Source organism: Pseudorca crassidens, chromosome 17 (assembly GCF_039906515.1).
Source record: "Pseudorca crassidens isolate mPseCra1 chromosome 17, mPseCra1.hap1, whole genome shotgun sequence".
Lineage (NCBI taxonomy): Eukaryota > Metazoa > Chordata > Mammalia > Artiodactyla > Delphinidae > Pseudorca > Pseudorca crassidens.
This window is the reverse complement of record NC_090312.1, coordinates 48,753,946-48,765,284: the sequence shown is the minus strand read 5'-3', so window position 1 is coordinate 48,765,284 and position 11,339 is coordinate 48,753,946. Positions and strand designations below refer to the sequence as shown.

The window sequence follows — 11,339 nt, the reverse complement described above, 5'->3', positions numbered from 1 at the left end:
GAAGCAGCCGCATAGCACAGGGATATCAGCTTGGTGTTTTGTGACCGCCTGGAGGGGTGGGATAGGGAGGGTGGGAGGGAGGGAGACGCAAGCGGGAAGAGATATGGGAACATATGTATGTGTGTAACTGATTCACTTTGTTATAAAGCGGAAACTCACACACCTTTGTAAAGCAATTATACCCCAATAAAGATGTTACAAAAAAAAAACACAAGAAAATATATAGGTGAAGTGTAAAAGGGTTGGAATAGATATACCATAACAGTAAAAACAAAACAACAACAACAAAACTGGAGTGGCTAAGAAAATATCAGAAAAAAATTACATTTTAAGACGAAAATTTTTACTAGCGACAAAGACATTTTAAAATGATAAAATGATTATTCCATCTAGAATGCATAATAATTATAAACTTATATGCACCTAACAACAGGACTTCAAAATACAATGAAGCAAAATCGGCACAACAGAAAAGAGAAACAGACAGTTCTACAATAATAGTTGGATACTTTAATACCCTTCTTTCAGTAGCAGAACAACAGAAAATCAACAAGAAAATAAAAACCTTGAACAGCATTATCAATCAAGTAGACGTAACAGCCATCTATAAAACATTCCACCCAACAGCATCAGAATATACATTCTTTTCAAATGCACATGGATATACTATATGCTAGGCCATAAAACAAATTTCAGTACATTTTAAAGGACATAAACAATACAAAGAGTGCTCTCAGATGACAACAGAATGCAATAAGAAATCGTTAACAGAAAGAAATTTGTTGAAAATCACAAATGGAAATTAAAGAATATATTCCTAAATAATTCATGGGTCAAGTAAGAACTCATAAGGGGAATTAGAAATAATTTGAGATGAATTAAAATGAAAGTATAACATATGAATACTTGATTGGTCCCACATACTCTTCTGAAAAGCAGAGGGGTTAGACAAAGAGATCTAAATTAATTAAAAAATCATTTATTATTCTGGGAATAAAAAGAACTGGGCTTAGTCTCAGTTTTGCCTTTATCTTTGTGTCTGTTGATTTTCTTGGAATAGTCATTACATAGTCAAAATACAGTTGCCAGCTCAGGAATCAAATACTGTCATCTCTAGGGCTACCATAACAAGATACCACAAACTTGTTAGCTTAAAAGAACAGAAATTTATTTTATCACAGCTCTAGAGGCCAGAAGTTCAAACTCAAAGTGTTGAGAGGGCCATGTTCTTTCTGACGCCTCAAGGGGAGGATCCTTCTTTGTCTTAACCAGATTCTGGTGGTGGCCATCAATCACTGGTGTTGGCAGTTGTTTGATTTGCAGCTGCATCACTCTGGTCTCTTTCACTGTTGTCACATGGAATTGTCTCTGTGTGTTTCTGTCTCTGGAAACAATTTGAATAGAAATTTCTATTTTTAAAAAACAAACTGTTGATTCTTATGCTCTATTTAGATGCTTCCTATAACCCACACCCACCTCCATTTCCCCATATGTATTTGAGAAGGAAAGAGGAACTCCTCTGAGCTATCATATTGGAAAGAATCAATAATACAATGTTTTACTAGAGATGCCTCTTATCTAAAATATTTGAATTAAATATAAAATCTGGGGAAATTATCACCCAGTTTCCCTCCTCTAGAGGCATGTTCTAAATGACAGCAGAATATTTTATACCCATGAGGTTTGCTGACATTATTGATTTGGTCCAGGATCTGTATTTTCTCTCTAAAGAAAACAGTATTCTCTCTTTACTTTCTTTAATATATAATGTTGGTGTCTTAAGTTTATTGTCAGAGAGGATGCTTATATTTCAAATGGTTTGGTTGTATTTCACCAGTATTATTACAAGATAGTCAAACAATGGCTGGGCTCCAGGATAGACCTCAGTCCCTTTGTTCCACTGGGATACTGATCTGAAAGCCACTGTTTTCTTATATTCCAAAGACCAAATAAATAAAACAAATAAATAAACAAACAAAAAAAACAAGTCAATGAAACTATTTTAAAACCAACTCTCTTTTCTTCCTCATCCATGTTAATTCTCTTCTACCTAAAATTGCTTCCTGGAAGTGATTTCTATGTTTCTTAGAGCTTCTTTATGTATATATCCACACTAATGCATATAAAACTGTGCCTTGTAGATCTTATACTTTTTCCATTTGAATAACTATTTTCTCATGTCAAATAGAGTTTATCCATTGTCCTAGATATGCATTTTTCCTGTGTATTTGAGCATCATAGGAAGATAAATTCTACTCTTGAAAATGTTAACTGGTCACTGAGACACAGAAAGCTATTATTCTTACCAGTTTTCAATAGTGGGTAGATTCTGTAGGGGTGGAATTTTAAGATGTAAGTATACTGTTTTTCTACACTCAAATTCCGTTCCCCTTATCATAGAAATTGACCAGTGAAGTGTGCTGCTGACTTTTCAGAATCCGTGTACATATAATCCATTAGGTTATTAGATATAACATTGGTCAGAAAAGCATACTGTGAAATGTTGCTTTTATTTAAACTCCCACTATTTTCACTACATGGTTTCAAGATTTTACTTCATTATTGTCCTCTGGTGGTGGGCTCTGTGAACTGCATATTTACGGGTCTGGAGCACATATCTTCCCGGAGGTATACAACTCCTCAGGTACCAGCTAAAGAGTAGATGATAAGAAGCATTCAGATTTATTAAAACTCATTAAGAATATCAGTAGCCTGACTGTTGTTTCTAAAAATATAAAATATTTATCCTTCTGTTGTCAAACAACCGTATTTCATGACAAGAAGTGTAACTCCTTTTTTGCTTGCAATAGAAGAACTATAATTGAAGATATTCTTCATTTGGACCAAATACCTTCTCTGAAAATATAAGTTAAAATAGGAGTTGAAATTTCCAAAATATTCTTTAGGAAATAAAACTCCACATATAATTTCAAATTATAATTTAATTTTACCTTAAATTTAAATATTTATATTGAATTTAATTTAAGGAAGGAAGAAAGAAAGAAGAAAAGAAGGAAAGAAAGAAAGAAAGAAAGAAAGAATGGAGGGAGGGAGGGACGGTGGGAGGAAGGAAGGAAGGAAGGAAGGGAGGAGGGAAGGAAGGAAAAAGGAAAGAAAGAAAGACAATAAAGTAAAATAAAGTTATTAAATTAAAAAATACTTATTAAGAAAAAAATTAAGAGAAAAAACGAACAGATAGAACCTTTGGATAAATGGTGGAAGCAAAGCTATACAGACAAAATCTCATACAGAAGCATACACTTACAAACTCACAAAAAGAGGAAGAGGGGAAAAAATCATAAATCTTGCTCTCAAAGTCCACTTCCTCAATTTGGGATGATTCTTTGTCTAAATGAGGGAAGGAAAGAAGGAAGGAAGGAAAGAAAGAAAGAAAGAAAGAAAGAAAGAAAGAAAGAAAGAAAGAAAGAAAGAAAGAAAGAAGATAAAGTAATATAAAATAAAGTTATTAAAATAAAAATAATTATTAAGAAAAAATTTTTTTAAAAAAACACGGATAGAACCCTAGGACAAATGGTGGAAGCAAAGCTATACAGGCAAAATCTCACAGAGAAGCATACACATACACGCTCAGAAAAAGAGGTAAAGGGGAAAAAATGATAAATCTTGCTCTCAAAGTCCACCTCCTCAATTTGGGATGATTCGTTGTCTATTCATGTATTCCACAGATGCAGGGTACATCAAGTTGATTGTGGAGCTTTAATACGCTGCTTCTGAGGCTGCTGGGAGAGATATCCCTTTCTCTTCTTTGTTTTCACAGCTCCCAGGGGCTCAGGTTTGGATTTGGCCCCGCCTCTGCGTGTAGGTCGCTGGAGGGCGTCTGTTTTTCACTCAGACAAGATGGGGTTAAAGAAGCCGCTGATTCGGGGGCTCTGGTTCACTCAGGCCGGGGGGAGGGAGGGGCACGGAGTGCGGGGCGAGCCTGCGCCACCAGAGGCCAGCGTGACTTTGCACCAGCCTGAGGCTCACCATGCATTCTCCCGGGGAAGTTGTTCCTGGATCCCGGGAACCTGGCAGTGGCGGGCTGCACAGGCTCCCCGTAGGCGGGGTGTGGATAGTGACCTGTGCTCGCACACAGGCTTCTTGGTGGCGGCAGCAGCAGCCTTAGCGTCTCATGCCCGTCTCTGGGGTCCGCGCTTTTAGCCACGACTCGCGCCCGTCTCTGGAGCTCCTTTAAGCAGCGCTCTTAATCCCCTCTCCTCGCGCAGCAGGAAAGAAAGAGGGAAGTAAAAGTCTCTTGCCTCTTCGGGAGCTCCAGATCTTTTCCTGGACTCCCATTCCCCCCCCCCCCCCCCCCCGCTAGCCGTGGTGCACTAACCCCTTCAGGCTATGTTCACGCCACCAACCCTAGTCCTCTCCCTGCGCTCCGACTAAAGCCCGATCCTCAGCTTGCAGCCCCGCCCGCCCCCGCGGCTGAGCAGACAAACCTCTCGGGCTGGTGAGTGCCAGTTGGCACCTATCCTCACGGGCTTAGTTGCTCCATGGCATGTGGGATCTTCCCACCAGGGCTCGAACCTGTGTTCCCTGCACTGGCAGGAAGATTCTTAACCACTGCACCACCAGGGAAGTCCCTAAAGCAATTATTTTTTTAACTCTACGGCTTTAAATAATCCTTGGCTCTGAAATTCCCTGTACCCCTGAGCTACGTAACCACAGGCCCCTCTGCCCTAAATCCTTTTCTTACACTTTGTAGCTTTTTAAGCTACGCCCCTCTTTAGGAAGACATAATCCCTTCTCTGTAGAAAACATGAAAGACCTGAACAAATCAAGATTTCTCCATGGAGAATTCAGCTAGTCCTGTGCTTAGCTCCGAACAAGGAAATCCATGTCTACACCAAGCAGCCATTACCCGGACTAATGCCTGACTTGAATAACAAGCAAATTATTGTGCTTTTAATTGTACCCTGCTGGGTCACAAAGCACGTGTGAGAGAGGAATGTGCCCAGCTTCTCCAGGAGAAACAGGTCAGGCCTCTAATCCTCCTTTTCTGTCACCTTCCCCTCCCCCTTTCCAATCCTTTCTCTTCTCAGCAGAGCAGAGGGAAAAAAAAGAGACAGCTAAATTATGTTTAAAATGGAAGAGTCTAAAAGAAGAAAAACGGCGGTCAGTACTGACTTGGGAGAGGATGCATTATCTATCCACAGCCTCTGCAGTGTGGCCCATTTGAGGACAATCAGTGTTCCAACCGGCTTGCTGGAGGGCGATATCTGCGAGCCTAAACCAGGCTTTCTCAGCCTCAGCACGACTGCTGCGTGGGGTTGGATGCTTCTTTGCTGTGGGCCTGTCCTGTGATGGAAGGACTTTTAGCCTCGCGTAAGCTGTGACCATCCAAAGTGTCCCAAGACACTTTCAAATGTCTCCTGGGTGCAAAATTGCCCCTGGTGGAGAACCACGGCCCCAAGCCCTTCCATATTGGGATGTACTTGCTCTCTCTCCCATTCTCTCCCCCCCCCCATACACAAAACCCAAGAAAATCATGGTTCCTGTGTTAAAACTGGGGAGATCAACGTGCTCTTCATGTAGGTAGAATGAGCGGAAAGGAAAAAGACACTGACTTGTGTGTAGTCAGGGGACAGAGTGGGAACCCGCTCAACGCCAAGACTGAAAAGAGTCTTAGGATGTGGGTGTGTTTCTGGCTCCCTCTGGGAAGTGGCAATGCCCCTGGTTGAACAAGCCAACTTTCGAACGCCTCTACCCTGTGCACTTTGGAATCGGGCTTGCTGTGGGCGAGATGAGGAGTGATGGCGAGGCTGCAGAGATGAAGGCGTCTGTGAAGGTGCTGACTGTCTCCTCCCACACTACTTGGGACGGGGGAGAACTACCCAGCTTCGGAGAGATACCCATTGCTCAGACAATGACGATCCTGTCTTGGACCTAAACATCGGGATGAAAGAGGGCTACTGACAAGACAGACGTTGTGCAAGCATGGGGTTGCACTTTCATTACAGACATTGAGGCAAACATTTCACTCCTGGTGATATAAGGCCTCCCCTATTTTTAGGAACTTACAAGAAGCAGTATTGCTTGTTCTTACCGGCCAGAAGGAAAGGCGGGAGAACGAGCACACTGCAGTGAGCCCCCATATCCACTAGATGGCGGTGTACATCTTCCTCAGAAGCCAGGCGGGCAGCGCTCCGGGCAGCTCGTTGGTCTAAGCAAGACAAGGGCCACTTTTCTTTCCGGAGACAGGCGTCTCCTCTCATTGTCGGCACAAACAGCCCCAAACAATTGCACTGACCACACAGCTCTAAGCCACGTTCCAGGGCACTGCCGTCTGTTCAGGAGGGAATGCTGGGAAAATGAACCACGCTGCTAATTTGCTTGATTGGGGGGAAAATAAGATCTCAAGTGACAGTGGGTGTAATTTATTTTTCCAACAAGAATAGGGGCAAAGCCATTTCATCCACCCCACCACAACTGCTACCATAAATGAAAGCAATCACCTAATTAGTCCTGAATTACTAACTGGCAGGGTAAAGATCTGCTGGAAGTCAAGCTGAAGTGGGGAGTCTGGAGAAAGGGATGTGATTTCTGCAGGGGAAGAGGGGACGGGTAGGGCGGGGTGGGAGGGGCGGGAGGGGAGGGAAGGCCTGAAGCCCATTGTGAGGTCCTGCGCCCCTGTGGTCTGGGGGCCGTGCTGGTCCTGACCCTGGGAGAAAAAGAGGCTCAGTGATGTCTTCAGGCCGTTCATTTTGTGCAGGAGAATGACTTTATAAAGTGAAGGAAAAAGAACCTGTTGGAGAAAACCTATCCGAGAGTTTCTCTGAAAATGCTACAGATGGAGATGAACTGGCTTGGGAAGGAGAGCACAGCCCTGTGGCGCCTGGCCACCCCGCTGCTGGTGCCCCCCCCCCCCAGGAAGGTTCTGTCACGGAAACGACAGGCAGATCTGAAACCAAGTTGGGCTTTACGTCATTAAGAAATCCCCCAAAGGAATGGAATAAAGGCCTCCTTTCACACCTTGGGTTTTGCATGTGTCCTGAGCAAGCGCCTCTTCCCCAGCTGAGACAGCGCGCTGTCCCCGCGACCCAGTGAGCGGCCCTCGTCCTGCGGGGAAAGCAAAACAGCAGCGGGGTGGGTGCGCGCCCAGAGCTGCCCCTCTCGCAATTGATTTGTTCAGGGATGACTTCTTGCGTTCTAGTTAGATGTGACTTTAATCGAAGTGCTTTCCTGAGGCGATTTATCACAACTGTGAACAGTCAGTCTGCACAGCTGCTGCTCTTTTAGGGAAACGCACAGGCTCGGGAGGCGGAGGGCCCGACGCGGGCTCTCGTCTTTCCCACGGACCGGCCCGCGTGCCCCTCCCCACCAGAAATATGTGCGCCGCGTCCTCAGAGGCCGCCGCTTCTGTGCTCTGGCTCCTCTGCTGTTTCTGGCTGCTGAACAGCCATCTCCTCTCTCCTGGGAGGGGCAGCTGGTTTCCTTTTGGGGCGCTCCCCTTCTCCCCGTCTCAACTCCTGCAGCGGAGACGAGGCTGCCCCTCTCTCCCTGCACGCTGTGGGCTGGGTGTGCAACCCGGCTCGGGCCACAGTCCCCCCCGCCCCCCATCCCCGCCGACCCCGCTCGGTGCCCACCACAGCCGGCAAAGCCCACACGGGGCGCCCAGCTAAAGCTGAACCGCAGATGAAAACCACGACTTTTTAGGGTGTCTTCAACATTGCATGCAACATACTTCTACTAAAAAAATTACTGTTTATCTGAAGTTCAGCTTTAACGAGGCGGGCATCCTGTATTTTGTCTGGCAGCCTTCTTGGTTGTAAAGAAAATGTTTGTCCAGAGCAGGTCAAATTGGAATCAGCCTAGGACTTTTAACTGGAGCTTTGGGGAAAAATACTTAAAAGGTATCTTTTGGGACTGCTAGGCTTGTAGGATTCATGCTTGCAACCGCTGGGAGCCAGCTTTGCTATCATGTGGGGAGAGCTGCTTGAACTAGAAGCCAACACCACAGAGAGCAGACCTGTTTCATTTGAACAGGTGGATCCAGCTGTTCTTGAAGCTGGCCCGGTAGGTGGTAGAGGTCAGGGTGCTGATGGCCAGGAGGGATAATAATTTCCTACCCCTCAAATCTGGGAAGTGAAAACAGCAGGGCTGAATGTGCCCACGGGGCATGGCTTCTGTTCAACTGGAAGAGTGGTGAATGGCTATTGGGTGACCAAAACCGTCGGTCTACTATATTCTTACTTTGTTTGCTAATTGTTTTGCTGCATGTAAACTCTTTGTTGCATTAGCTCTTGTTCATGACATCATGTCTGGAGACAGGGTCTGATAGACTTACATGTGGAATTGGAGACTTCAATTTCAAATCTGCCTCTGCCTGGTTGAGTGGCTTTAGGGTTCTCGTAACCTCTACAAAGTTGAGTTTCTGGGTCTGAAACCTAAGGACAGAGGTGATCGTAATCCATTTGGGCTGCTATAACAAAATACCAGAGCCTGGGTAGCTTATGAACAACAGAAATTTATTTCTCATAGTTCTGGAGGTTGGAAGTCTAAGATCAGGGTGCGAGCAGATTCACAGTCCGGTGAGTATCCTCTTCCTGGGTCACAGTTGGCGTGTTTTCTCTGTAACCTCCCATGGCAGAAAGGTCGAGGGACCTCTGCGGGGTCTCTTTTATGAGGGCACTAATTTTGTTCATGAGGGCTCTACCCTCATGACCTTATCACCTCCCAAATGCCACACCTCCTGATACCATCACTTTGGGGGTTAGGATTTCAACATATGAATTTTGGGGGAGGCAAATGTTAAATCTATAGCAGAGGCACTTTCCCCATAGGATGGGGGAGAGGGAAAGTATGTAAGCACCTGTCATAGGGCCTGGTGTGGAGCAGGTGCCCCATACAGATGTTATTATAAAATATTGAGTATAGTTCCCTGTGCCATAGAGGATATCCTTCTATCTATTCTATGCCTTCTTTGAATGACCATAGCACTTGTTGTCTGTATCATTTTTATGTCTGTTGTTGCTTTGTGACTGAAAATGAAAAATTTCTATTTGTCCATGTCCTGGCCCTTACATAAAAATGTGTTCATTTATCTATTTCATATTTATTGACTACATCTTAGACACCGTGTTAACTGCTGGTTCTAGATGTTAGTAAAATATAGACCTTCCTGCTCAAAGGGTCACAGTATTTGTGGGAAAGCAAAAAATGAACAACCTATGTCTCTAAGAGCTTTGTACTTCCCAAAGAGAACACAACTCGTAGGTACAATAAATCCATGTATCATACGTAAATGTATAAATAGTTAATGGGATTATGCACCTGAGATAACTGCTTTTCGATTCTGAGGAAATGATGATTATATTTCACCAGGAGCTCAATACCACTCTGAGAATGAGGGCTTAACCCCTGACTTGACTCACTGCATCACTTTCCTATATAAAAATACACAAGTCTGTACATACACTCTAGAAAAAGGCTTATCTGGCATGAATTTCAGATAGCAAGAAGAAAACTTCAAGAGGTTCAGAGAAGCATCCAGAAGCTCAGATGATTGTCTGGCACTAATACAACGTGCCTGACAGGAAAATAGAACTGTAAATCTCACAAAATTAGATGATCTTTTAAGAATTTCAATACCTCCTGCTATTAATTGGAAATCCTAGAAGAATAGCTTCTTTTAAAATGTACTGATAATATGCTTTACAGCTTAATATTCAGAAGCCTATGTTTTGGCTAAGTGAGCTTCAGGAAGGAAGGAAATTTGCAGTTTACCTCCACTTACTTTGGAACCGCTGGTTCCAAACATCTACTTCTATGCACAGTCACCTTATCATCTGTAAAATGGAGGCAACTCTAAGACAACAGAGTTACAGAGATGTTGCACAGCTCCATGTGTCATTGTCTTCATTTGTTTCAGAATACCAATAACATCTAAGCTACTACTGAAAGGGTGCTATATTATTTGGGGTCATCTAGTGCAGCTCTGTCAAAGTAAAGAAAAGGGACCTAGAATGACTATAATTTTCCCAAGAGGACACAATTATTTTATGGTAAATCTGGGACAAGAACCCTGATCTCTTGGATCCCATTCCATTGTTCTTTCATTGGGTTCTGAACAACCCAGAGAAATAAAGAGAAATAAAACTCCTGTGTGCTGTGTCACTGGTACAGGACATGGCAAGATTGGAATTGGAGCACTACATATTAAGAGGTATCTGAGAAATTCTTCAAACTAATTGAGATATATACCAGGTACATAGAAAATACTATGTTTTATGAAGATGATTCTGTGCAATGAACAGAACTGGTAACACACACTGGAAGGTGAATTCTCATTTTCTGGCACCTTGAAAACGCCACCTCAACATACACGTTAAAATAAACATTTGAACTGGGTCATATTTAATTCTGCATGCTCTTGTAAGTCAGCAAAATATTCCATATATCATTTAAGTTGTCACTCACTTTTTAACTTGACTTTCAATTTCTAAAAGTCTTTCCAAACATAAAACAGAAATGGGAAAATGGTATATGGGAAGCTGCAGAGATGAAATAAGCTTATTTCATTAGGCATAAAGATGAATATCCAAACAACTTCTTCATGGCTGAAAGTGTCCAAATCTACTGTCTTCATTTTGTAGTCAAGGCTTCCGGAAAAATATGCTAATGGATTCCTTATTACCCAAATGCCCCATATCAGTTTCAGTAGGTATCATTATATCTTATGGAAATTTTTCTCAGTGACAGTGAAAGATATCCTGGCTGAACATCCCCCTGCCCATGACACAGAGATGATGGTCTCAAGCTATCTTGAAGGCATTGGAGCCCACACTATCTGTTACTAATATTAATGGAGGATAAAACTTCATATTCTGTTTGCTCTATATTTGTTAAATCATTTCTTCCCTTCATTAAACTGGATGGCCCATAATTGAGTCTGTAGTGTGTCTATCATTGGAAACTGAACAAAGTATTGTTGGTTTTATTAATGTCATACGTTTCTAGGGAGGGTCTATTCAATAACTAAGTCTAGTTTCACAGTTACAAATAAATTATGATGTAACTTTGAATAAATTAAGCTCATCATAAAGGAAGGATACTGAGAGTTGCTACTACCCCTTCCTTGAGGGGCTCTCGTAAAGCACTAAGTAAAGTAACAGAGGTGTATATGTATGCATATATTTTCAATGATATTTGTACAGACTTAAAAAGAACTCTACAGAATGCATTATAAAAACCTTAATGCTGTGTGTCCCTAGTTCCCAGCTCTCTCATTAGAACTACTTAAATGAACACAATCTTATCTGTTAGGATAGCTATCAGAGTACTCCAAATACTACTTCTTGCAGTACCCTGTCCCAACCATTTGCCATCCTCTT

At 42.8% G+C, this 11,339-nt stretch overlaps 1 long non-coding RNA gene across 2 annotated transcripts; it reads right to left on the bottom strand.

The window, feature by feature from the left end:
• Nucleotides 1–487: 487 nt before the first annotated feature.
• On the bottom strand, nt 488–4,276 carry LOC137210226 (uncharacterized). Of its 2 annotated transcripts, XR_010936382.1 has the most exons (3): nt 3,642–4,276; nt 2,556–2,651; nt 488–1,384 (listed from the first exon to the last, which is right to left on the bottom strand). It is a non-coding gene; the product is annotated as an uncharacterized lncRNA (long non-coding RNA). The 2 variants fall into 2 exon arrangements; XR_010936381.1 differs by lacking the exon at nt 3,642–4,276 and having other exon boundaries at nt 2,556–2,769.
• Nucleotides 4,277–11,339: the final 7,063 nt, after the last annotated feature.